This window comes from Equus quagga, chromosome 8 (assembly GCF_021613505.1).
Source record: "Equus quagga isolate Etosha38 chromosome 8, UCLA_HA_Equagga_1.0, whole genome shotgun sequence".
Classification (NCBI taxonomy): domain Eukaryota; kingdom Metazoa; phylum Chordata; class Mammalia; order Perissodactyla; family Equidae; genus Equus; species Equus quagga.
Window position 1 is genome coordinate 53,912,762 of NC_060274.1, and position 25,255 is coordinate 53,938,016.

General features: G+C 35.7%; 1 protein-coding gene across 1 annotated transcript in view; it reads right to left on the bottom strand.

Moving 5' to 3' along the window:
- The window catches only part of SEMA3A (semaphorin 3A), a 450,150-nt gene extending 429,098 nt beyond the window's left edge, over positions 1-21,052 (bottom strand). The window contains exon 1 of the mRNA XM_046669012.1: positions 20,823-21,052. The gene's annotated coding sequence lies outside the window, so the exon portion shown is untranslated. The remainder of the gene's footprint in view (positions 1-20,822) is intronic.
- Positions 21,053-25,255: the final 4,203 nt, after the last annotated feature.

Below are 25,255 nucleotides of genomic sequence, written 5' to 3' on the forward strand. Positions count from 1 at the left end.
TAGTTCTCACCTGTTGTGACCTACTGACTTAACTCAAGGACAAAGCATCATTCATTTCAGAATAAGACTGTGTCAGTTGATGCTAAAAACCTGAGGTTTATATATATATAACAGCTAATAGTTACTTACTGATATATAAGATATAGCCAAGTTTATACATACAAATCCCCGAACTCCTTCTCCAATTATCTTTTAACTTTTTAACACTTCTTATTCAGCAATATTCCTTAGTGTAAGCTTTGGAAAGAGCACTATACAAATAAAAAGTAGGTCTGTCCCAACCTTGTCCCCATTCGCCCATTTGGCTGCCTGAGATTTGAATTCTTTCTCCTTTAAGACTGTGCTTGACATCTTTTTTCATAATTGGATTTCACAATAAAATTATTTGCGTCAGAGGGAAAAGTAGAGTATGATTCTCCACTGGCTAGCAAAGAGTAAACAGGGAACACTGAGAGAAGAGAGAGGGAAAAAAAGAAAGAGATGGCCCTAGTTTACCATGCCTTCCAACAATCAAGCAGAAAGACTAAAATGGAGAATTATGATATTTTAAGGCTGTAGTCCAGCAAAAACTCTGAAGTTCATACCCTGCAATATACAGAAAAGAAACAGTTTTCTTAAGCCAGATAGATACCGGGATTAAAGCATTACCCCTATCTTTTGTGGTTTCTTTCCAGCCCTGAGTCATAAAGTATTAATGCTTATGAGTGGCCTTGTGGGCAAACTTACATTAAACTGTGTTTTTGTTAGACCCAACAGTATTTCTTTTATCAATCAGAGAGACTGCTTGACACAGTATCATTGTAAAAGACTAACAGTATACTGACACATCATATTTATATCTCGCTTATTAAACAGATACATAAAGCTTTAAAAGTCTAAGAGGAAATCCCTAAAGGAGGATCTTTAGGTATCATTTTAAGTATAAGATTTTTAATAAAATGTTGGAAGTGTTGATTAATGTCAATATATCTCATTTTTACATGGCACACAGGAAGAAATATATGCAGGAAGAATCAAAAGACCTTGAAATCTATAGTGATGTTACAAAAGCAAAGCTTAGATTTGTAGGACAATAATTTCAGTCTTTCGAGGGCTAAAAACAGAAATTGTGTTAGCAACCTATCCCAGTGGCTTTATATCCTCATGGGAGAAAGAGAGAATGAAAGTGTTATGAAACCTAGACCTGGAACTGCTTGAGTGCAGCAAAACTCCCAGTTCCCCCAGCCATGAGACAGTCTGAGCCATCCATATTTCTATGCATGGTTTTTCCCCCTGGTATCTAGGGAAACGTGCTTTTATACCTAAGGCTGACTTGGGAAATCTTTTTCTTTTCTTTTTTTTTAAGGAAAATTAGCCCTGAGCTAGCATCTGCTGCCAATCCTCCTCTTCTTGCTGAGGAAGATTAACCCTGAGCTAACATCCGTGCCCATCTTCCTCTACTTTATATGTGGGATGCCTGCCACAGCCTGGCTTGCCAAGCGGTGCCATGTCCATACCCGGGATCTGAACCAGTGAACCTGGGCTGTGGAAGTGGAACATGTGAACTTAACTGCTGCACCACCAGGCTGGCCCCTGGGAAATCTTTATTTTTTAGATCCCCTGTTCCGATAAAAATTTTTCACTTCTGGGGCCAGCCCAGCCCGAGTGGTTGAGTTCACGAGTTCCACTTTGGTGGCCCAGGGTTTCACCAGTTCCGATCCTGAGTGTGGACATGGCACCGCTCATCAGGCGGTGTTGAGGCTACATCCCACATACCACAACAAGAAGGACCTATAACTACAATATACGACTGTGGACTGGGGGGGCTTTGGGAAGAAGGAGAAGAAAAGGAAAAAAAAGAAAAGAAATTTGTCACTTCCATTGGTGAACAACACATTAGGAATAGTGGCCTTCCACATTATCTGACTCTCAGATATTTTTCCTTTTAGTAGCTTAGGTTAATGCCCAGGATTATTATTAATTGCACTGACTTGACACTGACTGCTAACTAAACTTAATAGAATTTTAAGGGACTAAGTCAATGAACAGTAGCAGATAGCTCTGGGGATTACTTAACCTCAAACTGAGCGCCCAGTCTACAGTAAAATATTCACATACGTGGCTGAATAGAAAAGAAGGCAAATATGAATATACTTTTGTGCTTATATGTCCATGTAAGTAAAATCAAGAGAAATAGTAAAAAGTTTTTATGAATTGAAGAGAAGTTAGCTTGGACTCAAGGGCTACAAATAAAAACATGAGTTGCATTGTCCTATTCCTCTACTCCAACACTTGTTTCAGGAAATATGCAGAAATTTTCAGGAAAGTTTTGGACTTTGATGAGATATTGATTTGTGGCAAGGAGGATTTAAAGTAAACATCTAGATATTGAAAGGAGATCTTAGCTGACATGTTAATTATTCGAGAAATGGGTTAAAACTCATTAGTGCTTTGCATTTTTACTGGTCATGAAGCTGCTGATGCTGTTTCTATTTTTAATCTGTATTTTGCTGATCTTTTTTCCAATCATATCCTCCAGCCTTTTTCAGATAAAACATGCCCCCCCCATTTATATCAGAGAAGACCTTCAGTGTTTGTCAAATTACAAAATACCTTTAAATATTTTAGAGCTAAATAAAAATCTTCTTTTAAAAACAAACTCTTATGCCAAAAAGGATCATATGAGATAGTAAGAGGTAAACTCATTTAGAAATCAATATTCTGCTTTTAAACTTTCACCATGACACACTTCATCATATTATTTCAGTGGAATATAAGTCCACGTAAACCAAGGCTACAGATAAAGTCCTAGCAGTAGATTTTAACAATGGAAAAAGGAAAATCTCAAATATAATGAAATATTGACATTCAAGAAGTAAAGTAATACTCTCTCCCCTAAAGGGCAGATGATATAATTAACAACAGCTTTCCATGTTACTATCGGTTTAGAGTGACACACATATCGTTGGGAGCATTCCAATAATGGTGAGAGTGGCATGAGAAGGGCACTGTATATTGGTGTTACAAATGAGACTTTGGAGTTAGGGCTGGGTCTGACTCACAGCTCTGCCAGTAACTCTAAATATTAACCTACACAATTTACTTAATTTCTTTGAGCCAGCATATTTGCTTTCTTCATAGGGATATTGTTTGAGTTTAATGGAAAAAAAAAGAACCACACACAAGAAAGATATATACATAGTTAGGCAGAGTATGCAATACCTAGGTACTTATTAAATATTAGTTTCCTCTCTCTGATTCCCTCTGAAGATTTTAACATTAATCTTCTTGTTTAATCATTTTATTATTTTCCATGATTTTAACTCAAAAAGAATAAGATTATAGGAATAAAAAAATAAGAAAGATTAAAATGCCATCCACGGATAAATCTTAGCATTCCATATTTAAGTCAAATATAAGACATGTTATAATTACCATGAGAATGGTTGGAAAAAAAATATCTGATCATTCAGACAATGAGGAAACTAAGAATAGAATTTCAAATCATAAATAGAGCCTCAAAACTATGAAAATTATCTTAAACATTGGTTCTAAGAGAAAACCTTTAAATGAAAAAAATTAAAAAGACAAAATATAATTAACAACACTATACGGAAGCAGGAACGAGTTACAGTTCTATTTTCCACACCCTTATTGAAGAAGAGTCCAGATGCCTGAGACTCATCTGGGTCTGGACCTTGTGGAGCTCCAAATCAGTTCAAAACCCTGCATGGCCGTGGACATCCCATCACTGTAACCGTGGCTCTCAGTCTCCTCTGCTAGAAGTGGAGGAATCCTCACTCCTTTGCTTTCCTTATCTTTTGGCCTTAGAAAAAAGTTTCTTTCTGATTTCTCTGACTATAATATAATACTAAAAATGATATGATTAGAAAAAATAAATGAGCGAAACCAGAACATTCCTTGCTAGAGGAAACAGATTTCTCATATTTTAAATGGAAAACAATAGACGAAAGACGCAAGTTATGTGTGTGCCAAAAATAGCGTCACAAAGAAACTTCATGTAGAACAGGACCTTCCTGTGTGGTGAAAGTCGCCTTCAGGACAAGTGAACCCGAGCTTGCTGTTCTCGAAAAGGCAGGTTGTTTCCCAGACAGTGAAGCACTGCAGGAAGCACAGGGAGAAATTCGGCTGCCCTCTCAGATGGTACAGAATTCTGGGGGTTAGGGTCCCTCGTCCGACAGTTATGAGGAAAACGGCTATTTGATTTTTTTTTTTAAGAGAAACATTTGAAATCACTTTGAAATGAGTACAAGTGTTCCTCCTTGTAGCAGCTTTTACACTTGACATTTTATCCTCTAGGGGGGTGTAATACAGAATATGGATTTTCCCTTCTCACGAGGGAAAAGAGAGAGCTGGTGCATCCGCAACCCAAAGAAGAGAAGAGAACTGAGTTATGACTTTTTGGCATTTATGTAGTGTTTTTCCTCTGAAGAGTAGGATGCACATCATAAAATATTAATTAACAGCCAGTATTCTCCAGTGTTTCCCTAGAGATGGCAAATGCAGGTGATGATGCTCACACCCTCACTTCCACCCTAGGAGAAGCAGCAGCCCCATCCGCAGTGAGGAGAGAGAGAAAATACAAAGGACCAGTGAGATTGAATGTTCATATTTGGTCAGAAGAATTGTCCCTCTATTTAGGGGATCAGAGAGCTTTGGAGAAATGTTAGAAGTTAAAAAAGTGAAGAGGAACTGGAAAGAGAGGAAAAATCTTCAAAGGTACGAGAAAAAAAAATGGAAACAGCGAGGATACGGAAAAAACAGTGAAACGTCTGTGACATCATTTTTCTTCCAGAAGGCCTCAGATGGGCTGGAGGCGCCAGAGTTCTCACCTCACCCCCAAGAGTGCTGGGTCCCAGGAGGGGTGAGGCTGAGCAGGAGGGCTGGGCACAGCCCCTCTCACACTACTTGGTGAAAGTGTGTGTTTACTATACACATTCAATCTGAATTTTCCTTGCAAGGATGAGTTGTTAGAGACGCAGAATCTGTTTTTGTAGTTGACTTGTTTTTTACATCTGCTTGTATGTTTGTTTGTTCATTTGGCGTGAGGGTGTGTGTGAATGTGATGAGTGGTTGTGGTGTTTCTTGTCATTGGTTTTAGGGTGGTGGTGGTGTGTTGACTTGTTGTTTTAAGGTTAAAAACACATATTAAACAAATATTTTCTTAAATTCCTTTCTACTTAACATTTGAAAACATCTTAAGTGAGAAAATGCAGTTATACAGATGTTGGAGCAAACTTTATTGGGTTGGGTTGGACACTCTGACCTAACTCTTTTATGGGTAAAATGAGATCAAAATGAATTTTAAGAGCAGTCTTTAAGAAAAACAATTCACATAATATGCAATCTGCTGGTTTAGTTGGGAAATATGAGGCATCCCTATTTCCTTAATTTTTTTCCCCAATCTTTTGTAAGTAATTAGTCTTGAGCAAATATTTTGTTAACGGACAGGTGATGAGCACAGAAAGGTGGATTTACTTATAGAACTCCTGATTACCTGTGACCTTCATTCCTGCTCTTACCGGAGAGACACTAGGGTCAAAGACAGTCCCCCTCCCTAACTGTCCCTGAGGAATAGTCTCTGCCCTGGCAGTTTTCTCTAAAATGCTTCTGCATTAATCTTATGAGCTGCTTTGTTCTCCTGGTAGGCTTTATCTCTAGTGTTCATACATATCTAGGTTATAATTCATTTTGGAAAAACATGCAAAGAAAGCCAGATTTACAGAAAAGATACAACATTTATGGTAGCAATTTTTGATTTCCATAAAAGTTTTATATTTCCTTAGAACCTGGGGATAAAGCGAAAAAAGTTAGTTTAAGAATTTTTAAAATACAACTCAGTCATCCAAAAATAGAGCCAACAACCAGGTTAGGGTCTGGAAAGTAATGCAGTAGAGTGGTAAAATTAGAAGTTAGTTTCATTAAATTAGACTGACAGTGTTTAATTGGAAGATTAAATAATTTTATTCAACAAAATCATGAATGTTTAATATATATTAGGTGCTCAAGTGAAAAATAAAGACAATAAACAAATATAAAAATTTTCTTTTACTAATATTGTGTATACTGTTTTGCTATTTATTTAATAAAATAAGATAGTAGAATCTTGTGTTTCTTATGCATAACCATTCAAACTGATAAATAATCAAAAAGTGATACAGTAATAGTAGAAAATACATAGAGTTAGAAAAGAATATACATTTTATGTAGTCCAGACTCTTTACATTGTCCCTGAGAACCTAATGTAAGTTTCTAAATTGCACAAAATCGATATGGTTTAATTTGTTCTTAATTGTGTTATCACTAAATCAACTATTTCTTGTAACTTGGAGACATGGCTACAATTACTAACTATTTCTATCCAAGTTCTACAGGAAAAAAAATTAACATTTTAATCAATTTTATAGTATCCAGACTCTATCATAGCACTTAACACTCAAATTGAAGGAAAGAAACTTGTCTTATTCCCAGTTGTTCTTCTGCAAGTAAAAAGTATTATAGAAGAATACCTGCCACATGTTTGTAAAAAGAACAATAATTCAAAAATACATCCTTAATGTGTTTCTATCACTGTCTCAATGACAGCAATAACCTAAAGTACTCCCGAAGTAACACAGCTCCTCAAGCAATGTTACTCAAATGAATAATGTATCTATTGGAGAAGACATTCTGCCAAGATGAAGAGAAATTTACTTCCATTTATTTGCTCAAATTCTGAGCTAAATCTGCTCATATTTCTCATCACCTGTGTGAAAAGAATGTCTAGTATATGGATATGTCTAAGCTATTTTTCCACATATATAGTGATACAGAATCTACTAAATAAAAAGTAAGAAAATTAATTAGTATGCCCTTAGGATCTTTGTACCTCCAAGAGCATCCTCAGGGCCCTGAATGAATGAATGACAACACTGCTTAGAGAGTGGAATAAGCATTTGGGGAGTAATTTCTGTGAAAACTGTTGATTAATTCTCAAAACACATTGTCAGTATTGGATTTGGTGTGCCTTTGTGGAGCTCCTTCTGCCTGTTCTCTCTTTTGCCAAGTCTCCTTCTCATTATCACCTTCTTCCTCAGTTAGGTAACTGTACTTTCCTAGTGAATAGCTAGCTAACCAGCCAATGTTGAGGTAACATCTTTCTAGAGTTGAAGTCATGGTGTTACACTGTTTTGTTTTTCCAGTGAGATTTCACGTTTGTTAAAATATACCTTGAAATGCAGTTGTAAGGGAAACCTTCCCCTGCCCTCAGTTGCTCACACCTTCTAGTGTCAGTTCCCTCTGGGATTTCAAGCAAAACTGAGTGCTTTGGCAAATCTAAAAATAATCAGTCCATTAGTATCAAGTTGCTTTCCTGAATATAGCAAGGTGCTCTTTCTGCCTTCCCCACCCCCAGCCACCCTCCCACACTCTACTTCCCCTCCTCCTAAGATGTATTATGTTCAGAATACAATGGGAACTTCACTGACTTACTGTTTTCCTTCCAAAGATTGAGGTCGTAAAACATAATTGCATATAAAATTACACACAAAGCTTTTTGAAACTTTGTGATGTTATTTTACTATATTTATAGGTTGTGAATGTAGATCTTGGTGAAAACAAAACCATGAAATAAAACAACACACAATAAATTGAAATACATTAACACTTGACATTTCGTTTCTTTCCAATAACATACAATTATTATTTTTTACAGTTTTTGTGAAACAGCCAAATGAGAAAATATAGATTTTGTAGACTACAAAAGATTATGCAAATAAGTATTATTTCAATAAAATTGGCTGTATGTATGGCAAGAATACTTACAAGAACAAATATAAAATGTCATGTTTAAAGAAGGAAATTTCATTTATCCTTCTCTCTCTGTTATTATCCGACATTAGATAGAAAATATTTCAAGTAGTCACTATTCCTAAAGTAATTGATTGTTTCTATATACCTGGAGTTAATATTAAATAATATTTTAGCCAGGGCTATAGGAAAAGGTTATTTATTTTTCACACATTTGTAGGGTCAGTTAGAAAGTGATAGATGTTGAGGCCAGCCCCATGGCTGAGTGGTTAAGTTCGCACGCTCCACTTTGGCAGCCCAGAGTTTCACTGGTTTGGATCCTGGGTGCAGACATGGTACCTCTCATCAGGCCGTGCTGAGACGGCGTCCCACATAGCACAACCAGAAGGACCTACAACTAGAATATACAACTATGTGCTGGGTGCTTTGGGGAGAAGAAGAAGAAAAAAGAGAGATTGGCAACAGGTGTTAGCGCAGGTGCCAATCTTTAAAAAGAAAGCAAAAAAAAAGCAGTAGCTCAAAACAAAGCAAAGTAAAAATCCAATTTAACTGCAAAGATATTTTAAAACAAAAGTGGTAGGTGACACTCTTGTGATTATCAACCTTATAAATGGTACTTTAAAAAAGCATTGTCTAGTCTTTCTCTCATCAACTATGTCCTAACATGCTCCGCAAAATAATTTCCCAATTTAGTATCTTTCTTGGAACACCTGGAAAATTAATTAGTATTTACACAGAGAAATGGAGTCAAATGTTCTCTTTCAAAATACATGTTTTAGAGCCACTCACAGAACAATAAAAACATTCTACTAAGGTTCTTTTTCATGCTAAAAAATACATTCAGTAGGGTCTGCTTTGAGGGATTGTAATGGGAGAAACCTGGGGTGCTTGAAGGTTAATGGACAGTGATTAAGGTTAATGGCTGCGTGCTTAGGGTTAAGTGCTGTATTTACATAGCTGCCAATTCTCTTTAAAAAAAACTTTGTGTCTATCAATCAGTTCCAGCTAATAGCCAATTAAACAGCAAATGGGGTATAGAGACTGAAGGTAAAGACCCTTCAATCTACATTTACAGGGTGAAAGTGTCAATTCTCAATCAAAAAGTATTTATTGAACACCTATTTTGTCATGGCTGTGTGGCACACAAAGAGGGAGAAGCCATGGCCCCTGTGTCCAGGAACCTTGGCATCTAGCAGAGAATGGAACTAGGAGTGAAAATATCTCAGTACTGGCAGCTATCAAATAACTGACACAGATAATACGTATTACAGAATTCAGTGAGCGGAGACGGATACTACCTAGCTCAAGATTTCATAGAATGGGGAAGGATGCTTAAATTATGCCTTAAAATTAATGGTTTTCAAAGAGCTATATTTCACTCTTAAAAAAGTATACAACCTCAAACAAATTGAACATATGTCAATGACACCATGTGCCATACATATAGCCCTGCCATAGTTTAACCATTAAAACAGCATCAACAACTTATCAATAATGTTAATACATAAGAAGTTCAATTGTTAGGAACATTCACTTATACTTCTTTTTTCACCTGCAAAATCTCAAGATCAACTTAAAGCAAAGATAACGATAACAACAAAAATCACAAGAGCACAACTGCATTAGCACACTAACTTTGAATTCGGTATAAACTTTAGACTAGGCAAATCAGAAAAGTTTAAGCTAGTGTAAGGGTCTGAGATATCCGGCAGTTATCCAAGGCAAACTGCATCACTAAGCCCCAAAATGACAACATGATTAATTATATAAATGAAGTTTACTAAAACAAGATTAATGTTCTCTGCAGCAGCCACTGGGAACAATGCTTCATACAGGGAGCAGCCTCACTTTCACTCAATGAACAACATTCAGGCAGGGTTGTTGTATTTCTCTTTTCCCTTTTTCACTACTGCTGAATTTACAACTGATTTCAGAGGTAAAGAATGCTGGGGATGGAGAATATGGAGGTTAGGGGTTAACAAGGAACATGGGGATGGCAGAGAAGGTGAAAAATGGACTTGTAACACATAACCATCAAAAGTAAATTTTAAAACTTCTCTTAAAGAGTCTTTTCATTCAGTAAGTTTCCTCCATTGGTTAGTTTCAAAATTTGAGCATATGAGCACAAAACAGGCAAAACTGATTGGCACCAAAAATTGCTATTGAATTGGACTAGATCCTAATCTCCCGACAGTGAGAGCACTAGCCAGGGAGCAGCTTCCTGGGCTGGGGTGGCCTGAGGCAGAAGATCACAGCCCAGGGGTGGAACGCAAGGGCAATAAGCTCGAGGCCTGAAACTCAACTCTCTAAATTTTTCTGAAGCTAAAAATTAATGACCCTTTTTGAATCAGAAGAATGCTTTTACTAAAATTTAAACACCCCCAAAGAGTTAAAACTTTGTTAATTAAAAGATGCCCAGCAAACTGTATTTTTCAACATGCCGTGTCTATGTTTAATCGGCTTCCCTTCTGGGACCTAGAATTACTGCACCAATAGAAAGAGTATTTTGATTTAGGAATTACTGGGAAGGAGGGTGACAATGCCAAAGAATAAAGACTGTTTAGGAGCATGGAGTTTTTTTTGTTTTTTTTTTAAAGATTTTATTTTTTTCCTTTTTCTCCCCAAAGCCCCCCAGTACGTAGTTGTATATTCTTCGTTGTGGGTCCTTCTAGTTGTGGCATGTGGGATGCTGCCTCAGCGTGGTTTCATGAGCAGTGCCATGTCCTCGCCCAGGACTCGGGCCAAGGAAACACTGGGCTGCCTACAGTGGAGCTCACAAACTTAACCACTCAGCCACGGGGCCAGCCCCAGGAGCATGGAGCTTTTTGAACTGAAAACACTGCTGTTGGCAGAAGTTCAAGTTTTGTGGCAATCAGAAGTCAGTATGAAGACTGTGAACATGAGGGTGACTCAATTTTTGAGAGAAGAAGGGAGGAGAAACTGCCCCTGAATTGGGAAAGTTGTGAAGAGGATGGAAGAGTATCAAAGAGAAAGTTCATAACACTCGCAATTTGTTAATAGTCAATCCTGTTCTTTATCCTTCCTAGTTCTCCATGCTTCTAAGTAGAGAAAGTTCCACCTAACTGCAGGGGTGACCGGTGAAGAGATGCTAGGGCAAATCTAAGTTTGCAGTGAGCCACGGGTCTTTCAAACACTCATTATCTCTGTCTTCTTTTGTGTGTGTCTCACTTGTTAATGGCTTGTGCCGCACAGGTTAGAATCAAATCTAATTAAAAATAAACATTATTCCAAAGATCTTTTACAGTAATTTTAAGATATCCTATTGAAACAAAGAAATCCAACAATGCTTTAAGTATATTATTCATCCAAATTAAGAGAGGCAGCAACAGCTGATGTTAAAACTTAACATCTGTTAAATAAGAAATGCTGTGTATAATTGAAAAAGATCTAACAGGAACTTCATATATCTCTGTCAAATTTTCCAGAGATTTATAGCTCTAATTTCAAAAAGCAATATGAAATAATTGCAATATATTTTTCTATTTCTTTAGGTAATATCGTTCTCAATATGGTTTCATATGTTTTTCCTCTTCTACGTAATTCAAGATAAATTAAGTTCACTATTTTCAGCTAATTACATTGCACCATCTCCATTTTATTATGTTGTCTATAGTTTGACAGAATAAAAAATTATCTTTAATAGAAAAAAAGGCAATTATTATCTATTTAAAGTGCAAGAAATGCATTTTAAACTCTCAATTCATGATAAGCACTTTAAGAGAAGCCAGTAAAATTAACTGAAAGAATCAATGCCCTTATTTTTCAATATTCAAGTAACTTGAGGATATTTACTTACTCAAGAGCTTATTAATTCAGTCAAGACTGACTCTAAGACATTTAAAATGTATGGTAAAAATAAAATTCTTTAAAAAATTAACACGTCTTCTTAAGAGTAATATATCTTCTACCTAAAGTTTATTTTTAAATTATGTTGTATGTACTGCTGTTGATTAATGATAACTATCATAAATGAAATAATATATGTACATTTTAAAAAATTAGACATAAAAGAAACTATATACATCTATTTCAAACTTCTCATTTTACATTTGAAAATATTGAGGTAGTGTTATTGAATGACCTGTCCATGGTCATAATGCTAATTTTGCCTTTATGGCAAGGAAAATCTTTGAAATTTTGGTAAATTCTCTACTCACTATAAAACAATGTACATATATAAATACACACATATTTTACAATTATTGTATTGCTAAATCTATTCCTAAATAAGAAATTAGTAGACTCAATCCAAACTGCATATAATGTCTTGGTGTTCATTTATTTAAATATCACTATTACAAATTCTTAGCAGTGCTTTTAAAACACAATAATTAGCATTGGCAACCACAGTAGTAAATCACTCAAAACGCTCTGAGTGTGCCCAGCCCATAGCCCTTTGTGAAAAAAACAGCTGGAATCCATCTTTAAACACTGATAATCATAGTTGTAGAAACTTACAAGGTATCATCTGACCATGATACTGCTTCCTTCTAGAAAAGCCAGAGTTCCTGCCACATTCACATTCACATCCTTGCCCTAAGGCATGCTTACCTCAGGTGTGGCCACATATAACATTATTGCTGCAGTCAAAACTGAGGTACTACGGATGGGTCCTATTAGCCTCTTTTCATGTTAAATGTCTTTCTCCAGAACTAGTGTCCCGAGCTTTGGAAACAATTCCATGCTCATCTTATGTGAAGCCTTATTTAGTTTAAGTGGGTACATGACTGACTTTGAGTTTTAGACTTTCAGAGGGTAGTCTCAACCTTTCTTAGTCTAGTCTCTTAGAAAGAACACAAAATTCCTTTGGAAATTTAATCAAGATCTAGCTAGACCTTTTATTAGCCCTTCAGGATGCTGGTGTGTAGGTGTATTTAGTTTTTAAAGTTTAAAGAGGGGACAGAAATGCTTCAGTGCTTTGGAAGCAAAATCAAAACGACAAATGATGGCGGGTCTCAGCAGCAGTGATGCCCATAAACTAACGTACAGTCTGCTTTGTAGACAGAATGAAAATACGCCATGCTAGTCCTTAAAATTAATCTTCTCAAACTTCATGTCAATCACCTGTGAATAAAGAACTAACACACACTTTCCCCTTCCTCTTGACAATTTGATGTTTTATGAAACGTCTACCTCTATTCCCTTGGGAACCTGATAAAAATCGGAAGGCCAACTGTATTACTAGGAAAATTACCTATTGTAAAAATGACCCTTGATTTCTACACTGGACTGGGACTTGGAGAATTGTAAATACCTGATAGTAAGCCTAATGTTGGGTTTCTCTGAGTATCTGGGTTATGTTCGCTGGGCAGGCCCCTTGCAAGAACTCTAGAAGCTGTGCCTCTGTGGTTACAGAAGATATCAGTTCCTATAGGGAAGGAGGCTTTTAAGCTGAGGTGTTTCGCCCACCGGCCTCATTTTGATCTTCTCTACTTGCACCTGAGCTGTTGGACTGCTGGAAGGAGACTGCCTCAAGGGGAGCCCCTGATGCTGCCCTGCTGGCAGTCTGTGGTTCCCTCTTGTCCTATCTCTTCCTGAGTAGGCTGGTGTCAGCTGTGGCCAATGGTAGTCTTGGGAATCAGTTCATACCAGTGAAAAAAAATTCTGGATTTTGTCATAATAAAAAAGAAAAGTTCAGTTTCCAAAATGGACAAGTAAAAGACAATGATGTTAATAATATTATCAAAAAAACTTGTATTCCACCCATAAGACCTGTGTAAGGCTGTTCTTAGCCAACGTCATTGTTTAAAGTTACACATTAAATAACACAAAAGCACAGCCTTCCCATAGCAGCAGAGAATAGCAAATGATTAACATAAATATCCAAAACTCTAAAACAGCCAAAGTAAGGGCTGGCCTGGTGGTGCAGCGGTTAAGCATGCATATTCTGCTTCGGCAGCCCAGGGTTCACTGGTTCAGATCCCGGGTGGGGACTTGGCACCGCTTGGCAAAAAGCCATGCTGTGATAGGCGGAGGAAGATGGGCATGGATGTTAGCTCAGGGCCAGTCTTCCTCAGCAAAACGAAGAGGATTGGCAGAAGTTAGCTCAGTGCTAATCTTCCTCAAAAAATAAAATAAAATAAAATAAAACAGCCAAAGTAAGCCAGGAAACAAATGTTTTAAATTCATAGATTTTTTTCCTGTTGGTGCAAACAAAAGTTTGTGATGAGATTTGTTTTTTAAGTTACAGACTACAATTCTTTAAACAAAATAAAAACCCTTTGTTTAATAAAGCTATTGCTGTAGAATATATGATAGAAATTATGCTGAGTTTATTCACACATACACATATTCACTTTCACACAAACTACATACACATACAAAACTAGTTATCACATTATTATTGCACAAATTAATGAATATATCTAAAAATATGAAGTAAAGACAAAGTATGATATAAAGTATATATCATTTTCCACAGGTTAAAACTATCTAGCATTTGCATTCTCATAAAAGCACCAAAGTAAAATGTTTTCCTGAAAGAAATGGTATCACACTCATTTCTCATATTTTTTTGAATCAAAATATGATGCCAAGACTAATGCTTTTGTCAGGTATGTCTCTTACCATGTACACAGTGTATGTGCTCATCCTTGAGGTTCATAATGTATTGAAATATTTTCAGTCTCTAAATCCCAGCCCAAGAAATGGAACTATAATAAAAATCAGTTTCTGCCTCAGCCTGCACTGCATATGGGCATCTTGGCATGTTTGTACACATTTACTGCTTTCAATTTTATATTAGTCACTTGAAAATATTTTTATTGGTTTAATGTTATTCATGAAATTGAGAAAATAAAACACATGGCTCACCTGTAAAGTGGAAATTACAAATCTACTTTTGTCTATTAATATGAAGGTTAAATGAAATAATGTAAACCATAGGATATATAGTAGTTACTAAACTAATGTTTTTTCTCTATATTCACCCACATACAATTGCTTTTATATCTTAAAGAAAATGGAAAGGTTTGCACATAAGCTAATCTTACACAAATTTTCATTTTGTATAAATTAAATACTTGGTCACAATATTGGTTGGGATAAAATATACTTCTCACATTATTTTTGGCTTCCATTGTTAACTTTATTTCATTTCTTAAATTGTTTAAAATGGGACAGGGAAGACACTCATCAAGAAATGGCAATAATTACATATTAATCTTTCATTAAATTTACAAATTGAGAAAAGTTTGAGAAATGTTTGTTTGGTCCCAGAAAGAATTATTTATTTAAACTCATATTTTGTTAAATGGAACTTAGGCTCAGATAAAAGTTTTCTGACTAAATATCACTGAAACATACTTTAACCTAAGAAAGAAAATATGTGTTATGCTTTATGTGATCTAACATAAATTACAACAAACATCTAGTCCTGCATTATATGCAATATCCTTTAAAAGTCTGGCAAGAGTCTTGTGCGCAGCATCATATACATGGCTTGTGCATTCTCCTTATGTTCTTTTCTATCTTAGGATAATTTCTTAAAGTTCTTCCCGGTAACTTTTTAAAGTTCTTTCATACGTAAATCACCATATGTTTGCATAGTGGATATTCTTCATGTTTTGAAAGCAAGTAGTAATTGTCAAAAAGAGGACCTGAACCCCATGTTTTTATTTCATATTCAGTGCTTCACTTATAGAGAATTTTAGATCTGTAATTCAACCAAATATAACTATATATGCTAAAATGTATATTCATAATAAATAGTTTATGATTTATCTAAGGAAAACAAATTCTAGAGTGACTAAGAATACTATTTAGAAGGAAAATGATTATCTAGCATGTGAAACTCAAGCATATCAGCATATCTGGCTAGAAACAAGGTCAAAACTTCAAACTTTTAATAGAAGTACAAATAGAACACTAACCACCCCCTCTGCCTCTTTCATCAAATTGATTGTACAATATTAAGGAATAAAACAAACTGAACTTGACTGCTAACACCCCTAGGTGCCCCTTTGAATTTTTGAGTTACACACACCGGCAACTTCTACTTTGAATACACAGCAATGGTAAAGCGTAATTTAAAACAAAATTAAAAATCCATATCCTGCTCAAAATAGGTTATATATTTTAGTGGGCCTAAAATGAAGAGAATATTTAATATCAGTCAGGGATAGAAACTCAAGAACTGTTGGATATTGGTTGTAGACATAGATCCAAGGTGTCCAGGAGTCTTATTTGTGTAGGAAAACTGGGGCCAAGAGCCCTCCACGCAGGGGAAGGACCATGAGTTGAGTTGTGGTTGACTGCTGGCTTGGGTTTCAGAATATATGAAACTGCGGAAGTGAGCAAGGACAGCCGACCACCAAATCTGTATGAAATTGTCCACCAGTACAAGGTCTAAGCCTACAATGTTCCGAGTATTTCCCTAGAACATGAGCTGGAAGTAACCAGTGTAAGAATGAGTTGTAGACTGGGGCTGTGGTGGAAGGCTTGGAAGGAATCAGGTAAGGAGCGGGGAGGGGAGGTGAGACTCTCACTTAAGATGAGCCTACAAATGAAAATGAAGTAGTTCCTGGATAACTCAAAAATAATTTATGAGGATAAGACTAACTTCAAGGAGCTGGCCTTCTGATATCTTTGAGTAAGGACAGTGATAAAGGAAGTCTTAGACCACTGTTTTTCAAGTAATCATCAATCCTCAAGGCATTTAGAGCTTTCAGATCCTGTCACTATAGATTAATTCTTCCAGGATCTTGAGATTAGTTTGAAAGAAATTACTTATTTTCTTCTCCGTCTTCTTTTGTTTAAGAATATTCTATGGTTTTATAAATGCCAATCACATTTGAATATCTTTATCAAATATCTTTCATCAAAACCAAAGGATATGTGAGAATTAAATTAACATTTATAGCTAGCCTCTTTTTCAGAAGAAATGGGTTGAAGTTGTTAAAATTTTGAAGTAATTCCCTCGTGTTCATTTCATTTGCATTGCATAAATCTGCTTGCATTTATAAAAGAAACTGATGTCTTGGCTTAAAAATTGTGATAATATGGGCTTTTAAAAATTTTTTTTCAAAAAACCACTCTTTAAACAGAATATTCTGTCTTCATCTGGGAGAGGATATATGAACCCACAGTGACAAAACTTACGTTATGAAATATAAAGGATTTTTTATCATAAATATTTTGTTTTTGATCTTTCTACAAAGAATGTTCTCAATCTTATTGATGAATGTCAGTCTTGGGGTGAAAATATTTCTGCAGATAGACCTACCACAGATGCAGGTTCTAGGCAAATCTGTATCTGAAGTGAAATCTTTCAAATAGGTGTTTTCCAGATTATGTTTGCATGACAAAAAAATCCACAAATGAAGAGAAAATCCAATTAGCATTCTATGTTTTAAAAAATAAATACCCAGACAGAATATTTGAATACTGAGGCCTGAAAATGTTTGAGGTTGAATAACTGACAGCTTGTTTTCTTCACTGCCTTGGAGGCGGGAATGTGTTTAGGTGACTCATTGAGAGGCCATTGTGATTAGTCACCCCTGTTAGCATCAGCAGCAGCTTGGTTGGAAATAGCCTGAGGAGGCAAACTCTCCTCAAAGACTTAATATTAATAGGAACGGAAATTTAGTAACTGAGGGAGGGTAGAAGAACTGGTTCTTCCCCAAACGTCTGGGATGTAACTGAAACTCTTTCTTCAGGTGTAGTAAAATCTCTGAAAAGTAGTAGGGTCTATAAGTGCTGAATGATGATGTAACTTGAAGTGAGTCGTACTCATTGGCATTTAACTATTTATGCTTTCTTTGACTGGATGCTTTATCTATTTCCATTTATGAATCCTCTTTAGAATTCAGGTAGTCCTAATAAGGTGGTCAGAGACAAAGTCAACTTTGCACTGAAGATGAAGTCACCTGTTAGGGAAGCAGTGTAGTCTAGTGATTGGAGAAGGTATCTATCCTCAGACAAAGTTAATTTGAACCCAAGTTCCTCTACTTATTAGTTGTGTAACACTGGGCAAGTCCCTCGACCACTTTGTTTTTACATTTATAATTGGGAATAGAAATAGTACCTACTTCAGTGGCCTAGACGGACTAAATAAATCAGAGATCAAAATGCTCAGGGCAGTGTCTGGTTCCTTGTGGGTGTCCAACTAATGTTATTTGTTGGCACCCAATCTAGAAGTAGTTGGCTTTCAATTCAGAGCAAAAGTGGAACCCTGAATAGAAGAGTACCAGGAAGATACAGCTGAAGGCATTAAGAAGGTGGCAGGACGTCTAGGAAGCACTGTGCCCACTATAGAGTGACTATATGGTCTCCTCCTTGAGTGGCCATTGAAATTGGACTGTATTTTTTCCCATACTTTCTATCTTGATATGTAATATAGTTCCTTTCTTTCAAGTCAAAATGGAGTTATGAAATCCTATAAGTGTTGATTTAGGGTTAAAAATATCTAAGTTATTTGAAAGAGAATACCCCTTAAAATAAGTTGATCTATCCTGTGATTTCTAAAAACTTTCCTCCAAGCATATGGAAATTTTCATGCATACTACATAGAGTATATATACTTACACTGTATTATGTAATTACGCAAGTTTCAACCTTCTTTAAAAACCCGTACAGATAAAGCCAGAGGGACACAAAACACTTATATAAGTGAAAAGATAAAGGAAACTTTTTAAAGGACCATCTAATTTGTGATTTGCTGAAATTTTAACATGATATTTATTAGCAAACTGTAATTCCAGTCTAAACGTTTTATCTTTTTAAATTGTAAATTGGACTTAACGATAATGTTTTCCAGCACAAGTTTTAATTGGAATGTTATCACAAAACCACCTTTATGAATTTTAGATGACTAAATTGCTTCTTTGAGGATGTCACTAGGTTTATAATTACTGTCTTTATCTCCACTTAGCTATATTCTTCAATGAATTTTACCATTATTGGAAAATTATTATCTTCATGAGTTACCAGTGCATATTTACTTGCTAGCATATAGCTAGCATTTAAGCATAATAAATCTTAAGTAATATATCAAACCCTTCCTCTGTCACTCCGTCTTCACCCCTACAGTACCTCTTAAAGTTTATTAAATTAACTGAAACTGAAGCAAAGGCTATATATTCCACCTACTTGGATGAAGAGTAAAAATTCTTTCACCATGCTCTTCCCTAAATAATTGGCTTGACTGATTTTTTCACTTAATTATTACTTTTTTACTGAACCAAATATACTAACTAATGTATTGCTATAATATGAAACCAACCACAATATGTTTAAAAAGTACAGTACATCTTATTACACATTGAAAGGCAAATGAAGTAAATGAAAAAGAAACAAATCTAAATGCAGTGCCGAAGTGAAGTCCAGCCTTTCAAACTGGCTTCTTGTTAATCACAGGGCTGACCTTTTCATTAAGGGGCAGTTGTTGGAGTCATTGACTTGGTTACAGCATTCATATGTGTGAACTGTACTCCGTGGTATTCATATACTGGAGAAGGCATAGTGAAATTAGATTCTCTCCCTGTAGGGGGTAGACATTGACCGCTATTCAATGCCAACAATTGTCGGTTAAAGTATTTCATGAAGAATGACTTTTAAACTGCGTTTACTCCACCATCAGTAATGTCAAGTGCAATTCTTAAAGAAATACATTTAACTAGCAGTAATTAATTAAACCTCTCATAGCAGCAACTTTATCCAAGCTAAATCATTTCTGAATATACACAAGGGAGTCATCAGGATTCTATTGTCATGGCTTTTAAACCATCAATTTCAATGATGTTCATCTATAATAGTTAGAAAACAAAAACAAAACATTGGCCAGAGGGGAATTATCTAAACAATGCAACAGTGTTTTATCTAATTTCGCTTGTCTATCTACCGAAATATGTGCATTGTCTTTTGAGATGACAATGCCTTCTAGACTAATTTTTCAAATAAAAAATGCTCCACCCCCCACAAAAGAACTTAACTACAAATTGATATAATGTGTTGACAGTTTTTATTGCATCCTTTTTTAATATGATCATCTTTGTGCAATATTTGATGGATTGAATTTATAAATTATAACTGGAATCTTTGTCAGGGCATATGTCCCATGTGTTTATTTCTTACGTGGAACATCATACGTCTGAACAGCAAACATTCTTTCACATTGGCTGACATTCCATCTGAAAAAGTCCGCTATGGTTAGCTTGTTAACACGATTCAGGATATATGGTATGGTAGTAAAAAGATTCCCCATAGCCAAGTAAAACTCAGAGTGGGGGACTCAAGGAAAAGGGTTATACTTAGATCAAATCTGAACTTCAAGTTCAAACATAGTTTAATGGTGAATCTAAAGTTGTAAATGCAAAGTAAACGCAATGTGAAGGCTGCTTTAAACCAAGCATGAAAGACCAAAAAGTCAAAGTTGAGATTTCCTACATCTGGTTTTAATATCTTTTCCTATGCTATTAGACAAATGACCTTTTGTTTTGTTGTGTTTGTTTTAAAAATTCATTATCATCGTCACTGCTGCTACAACCTAATACTGTTTTTAGAGATTTTAGGATCGTTTCTTTGGCAAGAGATTGAGTTGTAGAATGGATTTGTTAAGCAAAAATTACAAGCAAATTCCTCACGTTAATGTATGAACAGTGATGTAACAATGCAATTATGTGGAAAAGTTGAAAATCATTTTCAGGAAGAGTATGTGCTTCTTAAAGTTTTTTTCTATTCTCAGAACTGTGACAAAATACTTGCCATCATCATTTTTGACAGTAATAAAAGGACATTTCATCCAGAAATATGCCAGTCTGCAGGATTGAATAAGCAATATTATTAGCACCACATTTTAGTTCCAAGACCTTCTGAATGAGGAAGTCATTCGCGGAGTATTTAAGCTTCAGTGGCCGTGCCAAGGCACTGTGCAAAATGAAACCAGAGGAAATCCACAGGGTTATGAACACAGGCTTCTTGCTAGTTCACTTTTGCACAGTCTTCAGAGGATTCCCTGAGAGTAAACATCCTTGATTAATTCCCAAGTAAAAGAAGAAAATAAAATTTCCACTTACTGCATTTGCTGTCCTTTGTCCAGACGTTGAAGTAAAAGGATTGCTCTGCTGTTCTTACCTAGGTCCCAGGTTGCCCTCCGGATTAGGCAGAAACGTGACCGGCAAGAGGCGTGTTGACTTTGTAACTGTACAAGGAGCAGCCCATCGCACTGCTGCTAGAGAGCCGGTCAGGACAAACTGCTAAACTTCAGCATGAGAGCACAGCATCTATTACCCCTGAGGCTCTACCATTTCACCTACACCTGGACGGATCTATCAAGCTTCATCTCTATTAGAGCTATTTGACTCTGTGGTTTAAGAGAGAGAGGAGAGAGAGACAAAAAAAAGAGGCTTGCCGTTGTCACACTTGTTTCTTATTAAAGAGCCTTACGGTGGATTGAGTAATTGTGTATGAAGGTAGTCTGGCTGGCAGATGTGTGCAGCCCCAGCGGAGCCCTAGATTCAAGGCAGATGGGTTGTACCAGGGCGCAAACAACATTGAGAGAGAGAGAGAGGCGTGATTAAAACAGCAGGCCCCTGTTTTATAGTGCTGGAGGCGGGGTAGCACTAAAGCTCCTAGGAACCAGAGTTCCCCAAATGGTATTGCTCTATAGCAAGGAAAACAATAAATTCAACAAAAAAAGAAAGACGTTCAAGCTACAAAGTTACAGTGATAGTAATAATATTCACTTTATCAAGGAAGGATTAAATGAAGCACCCTTCCCCCAATGCCCTAACTGAAATTAATTAAAACCACTCAATCATGGGGGGTTATTGATAGTCTTAACGTGATGGATTTAAAACAGATCTCTCATTCTGCTATATAAACCAAGGTTATCTTTTTAATCTGTATTGAATTGCTTTAAGGAGATTTACACTGTCAGGCAGATTGACATTCTGCATTTGAGCTCTTTAGAAAAAATGTGGTTGAAGGCAATTGTTAGGAAAAATGTCCTCTTGTAGATATTTCTGTTTAGGCATTTTATGAGATAGGCACCTTAACCTATGGCAACATTAGGGCTTTCTGTATCACCACTCCTTGACGATCAAAAATCTGCAAGTAATCAGAATAACTATAATTTTCACAAAGCAGAACTGTTTGATCTAGTTTTCTATGTTATTGAGAGCTGCTTTCCTATGTTAGTGGACAACTTCTAGTATTAATAATGATGATGATAACTGAACAGTTTCTAGATGCCAGAAACTATGCAAAGAGCTCCACACGCATCGTCTCTTGTGAGTCCTGCAATGACATCGTGAGGTCAATATTACTATTATTATCACCTTTCTGTTTTATCTTCTTTTTCCAGATGAGGGACACAGTTGGAGAAGCCATTCTACTCAAGGCCACACGCTTGTTATTATTTGGAAGCAGGATCCCATTAGATCTGACTCTAGAATCCTCACTCTTCACCATCTCATACAGTCTCTGTGCAGAATAATTTTATCCTACTCAAAATGATTATCACTGATTTCTTTACAGGAAAATTGGAAATAAACTCCTTTTTTATTTCTTTGGGTAGTTATAATAATTCTAGCTTTGTGTGCCCAAACAGTTAATAGGAATATAGTCCAGCCCACTGATAAAAGTTCTACTAAGGGGGCTAAGAATCAATGAGGGTAGGAATTGCCAAAGAATCGTTTAAAATCGTTTATTGGCACATTTTCTTAAAATTAAAATCATTTGAGCATATGTTTCTTAATATCCCTAATTGGTTTACAGCAAATAATTGGAAGATGGAAGAATAAGATGGAAAATTAAGAATTTCCAGGGACCCACCCGGTGGTGCATTGGTTAAGTGTGCACATTCTACTTCGGCAGCCCAGGGTTCACTGGTCCAGATCCCGGGTGCGGACATGGCACTGCTTGGCACGCCATGCTGTGGTAGGCGTCCCACATATAAAGTGGAGGAAGATGGGCATGGATGTTAGCTCAGGCCCAGTCTTCCTCAGCAAGAAGAGGAGGATTGGCAGCAGATGTTAGCTCAGGGCTAATGTTCCTAAAAACAACAACAACAAAAAAAGAATTTCAATAGATAAATAATAAACTCTTAATTTTCAGTCCATTTTTCCATGTTTCCCCAAATCAGCCAATATCCATTGTTTGAGTAATAATTTGTTATTCTCCTTTTCATATTTTACCATTTCCCTGTGAATAAATGGTTTATTTCTTCTAACAGAAGCTTATTTTACTCAGCAGTAAAATCATACTACTCAGTATATGAAAAAAAACATAGAAACAAACTGTCTCACTTCATTTCTGGAGACAAAGAAGGCAGAGAAAATAAATATGGAAATAAAGTAAGGTACACTTCCATGAAAATTTTACTTAAATAATGAGACACAGTTAAACATTTTGCAAAAGATAAACAAAATAAAACTCTGGTCTTGAATAACAGCATAGTCTTATGTTATGTGCTAGATTACACTGACATGCATGTTTGTAGTCCTCTGACTTTGGATAATTATAATAATCATGCTAAAAAATTAGCAAAAGTGTCTTCTCTACCCTTCCATCCAAAACAAGAGAATAAGAATGAATATGCTTCAAAAGCAAGAATAAATTGAAGAAAAGTCTGAACGGATGTTGAGGGAGAAATATAAGGTATGGTAAGAATGGGAGCAGAGTACCAAGAAAAATGTGGGTACAAACAAAACTAAAGATAATAATACTGGAGAAAAAACAGATTGTAATCTAAATGTAACCCAAGGGGCCAATGCAAATTGAAGCTGCCTGAATAGCTCCCAGCTACTGTTTGTGTATAGCTACGTTATGAGGAGAGGGCCTTTTTAACAATGTCTGCTTATTTAGAACGTCTGTTTATGTGTGAGTGTGTGTATGTATGAGGGTTTGGATATCCTAGAGACATTACCAGCATACATTGATATTCAAATTACAGAGAATATACTGCTGGAAGAGTGCAGAATTACATGTAGAAATATTGTATAGGAGAGCAATTAATCTTGATTTTCTTTAATTGGATTTAGGTAAATTAGATTAAAGTTTATCTGTGACTATATGAACTCTCTTTTATGGACTTCAGCCAAACTTTAGTGTTTTCAGATTTCAAGAATTTTCATTGGAAAAACAAACAAAACATTTACATTTTCATGATTTCACATAAAATGCCATGAATACTTTCATTGTGATATTTTCTATCTTGGCTAAAATAGGGACATATTGGAAACAGCCCAAGAAACATTTTCCTGGGGAGTTTCCAGTCTAACTTAAATACCAAAGTTTGGATAAGATTTGGAGAAACATGCAGACTTTATTTTGATTTATTTCTAGGCTTCTTCATAACCCATCATACAAGGCTATTCTTAAGAGAGTACTTTATACCAAATGTTATCTAATTTATGAACAAATGATCAAAAGCTTTCTGCCCTTAAGAAAGGTAAACCACCACCAAACCAGCTTCTCTCTGATTTCCAAGCCCCATTTCACGATTTTATTACCATCCCATCCAAACACAATCTCCCCTTTAGTTTTACTGATGGTGAGTATGGTTGTGATGGCTGTAAAGTTGTTATCAATAAAATTGTTCCAATAAACTCCAAATGAGATCTGTTGTTTCCAATTCAATATCAAAATATTTTGTTTAAAGTGATGTACAAATAGTTCTGCTTGATATATTTGTTCAAATATTTAAGATATTATGTAACTGAAATAAAAATTCATGGCATTTTTAATTATGTGGTTCAAGATCTGATTCTTTTTTTTAAAGTGTTTCACTTATTAAAGATTAAAGATTTTAAATCCCAAATAGTAAATAATTTGAGTTCCAAACAGCTTATCAATAAGTTTAAGGTAATAAACTTTGAGCCTATCCACAGTAACAATTCGGCATTTCTGGAAAAACTCCTTCAACTCAAATGCAAATATACTTTATATAAATATCTTCAAAAACGTTTCATATCCTTCCACTTTTCTACTCCATGATTTCAATGTTGGGCCTTGTTAACCTAAGGATGTGTAATACACGGAGCTCATTAAAGCATGGGGTCTACTGTCTCTTCTACACAGAAGTGTTTTTTTCCCAGTGTGATTTAGGTGAGCACAATTATATGTAAGGTGAAGATGGGACAGGAAGTTTTATGTTTTATTGATTCACCAGCTCCAGAAGATTGGAAAAGTGTTATTCTTTTGGTTGTTTTATGTTCGTCGGTTCTAAAAAATATCATGCATTGGGCAGAAAAAAAAGTGTAAGTTCCAAACCATTAGTATTCTATTAACTTTATGATATTATTTTAATAGTGTAGGATAAAATATCAATAGAATCAGATGCATAGAATTAGATCAGAGGAAATATTTCTATGAGAAAATCTGGAAAAACTACACAGTGGCTTGTCAATCAGGTGTGAATAATCAATGATTCAATAAACACAGATATAGCTCGGAGATATTGAGGGTTTGGTTCCAGATCACTGAAATAAAATGAATATCACAATAA